Source organism: Austrofundulus limnaeus, unplaced genomic scaffold (assembly GCF_001266775.1).
Source record: "Austrofundulus limnaeus strain Quisiro unplaced genomic scaffold, Austrofundulus_limnaeus-1.0 Scaffold1923, whole genome shotgun sequence".
In the NCBI taxonomy this organism is placed as follows: Eukaryota; Metazoa; Chordata; class Actinopteri; order Cyprinodontiformes; family Rivulidae; genus Austrofundulus; species Austrofundulus limnaeus.
The window spans coordinates 6,100-7,539 of NW_013954325.1; positions in this window are offsets into that span (position 1 = coordinate 6,100).

The window sequence follows — 1,440 nt, forward strand, 5'->3', positions numbered from 1 at the left end:
TAWCCAGGTGAAACATTAAGACTTTTCATGACAGTTTTAATCTGAGCTCAGTTCATGATCAGAAAAATGTATCCGTGTTAGAGCAAAGTGAAGGCCCACGGGCCAGAGATGGCMCTTGTTCCAATTTTATCTGGTCTGCAAGACAATATTTTAAAAGTTAAAAGTCTGTGATTGATTCTCCAACACTCCCACAGATTCTGATTGATTTATCTTGAAGCTGACCTGAAACGACTGAATGATTTTATAATGCAGGCAGAGCGCGCACGTTACTCACCCATCCATCATCAGATCAATACTGAGTGAAGCCATGATGGTTCTGAACACATTAGAGACCAGTTTATGAGAGATGGAACCACCAGCAGACAGCAAACAAACAAACAAACAAACAAACAAACAAACAAACAAACAAACAAAGTCTGTTTTTTCAATGGTTTACAATAAAAAAATCATTTCGTGTCTAGAACTGAAAATGTTTCTGAAATTGTGAGATTTATTCAATATTTTGTCTTCAGAAATCAATGATTTGGTTTTTATAGAGCTAAAACACAGTGTGAACTCTGAGAGCTAAATGAAAGCTAAAATATGTTGAAAAAGCTAAGACTGAGTAAATCAAAGCTAAAAAATAAAGGTATGTTAACGCTAAAAGCGTAAAACAGCAGTTCACAGGCTAAACGTTAATAAAAACATTAGCGTGTGTTCAAAGTGTGTAGCCTCTCTGTGCCACCTGGTTAGCATATTTTCATAATTTAGCCTGTTTGCCACTTGGTTAGCATGTTTTCGTAGCATGTAACCTCGTTGTGCTACCTGGTTAGCATGTTTTCATAGTGTAGCCTGTTTGCCACTTGATTAGCATGTTTTCGTAGCGTGTAACCTCGCTGTGCTACCTAGTTAGTGTGTTTTCATAGCGTGTAACCTCGCTGTGCCACCTGGTTAGCATGCTTTCATAGCGTGTAGCCTGTTTGCCTCCTGGTTAGCATGCTTTCATAGCGTGTAGCCTCCCTGTGCCACCTGGTTAGCATGCTTTCATAGCGTGTAGCCTCTGTGTGCCACCTGGTTAGCATGCTTTCATAGCGTGTAGCCTCTCTGTGCCTCCTGGTTAGCATGTTTTCATAGCGTGTAGCCTCCCTGTGCCTCCTGGTTAGCATGCTTTCATAGCATGTAGCCTCCGTGTGCCACCTGGTTAGCATGTTTTCATAGCGTGTAGCCTCTCTGTGCCTCCTGGTTAGCATGTTTTCATAGCGTGTAGCCTATTTGCCACCTGGTTAGCGTGTTTTCATAGCGTGTAGCCTCTTTGTTCCTCCTGGTTAGCATGTTTTCATAGCGTGTAGCCTCCCTGAGCCTCCTGGTTAGCATGTGTTCATAGCGTGTAGCCTCCCTGTGCCTCCTGGTTAGCATGTGTTCATAGCGTGTAGCCTCCCTGTGCCTCCTGGTTAGCATGTT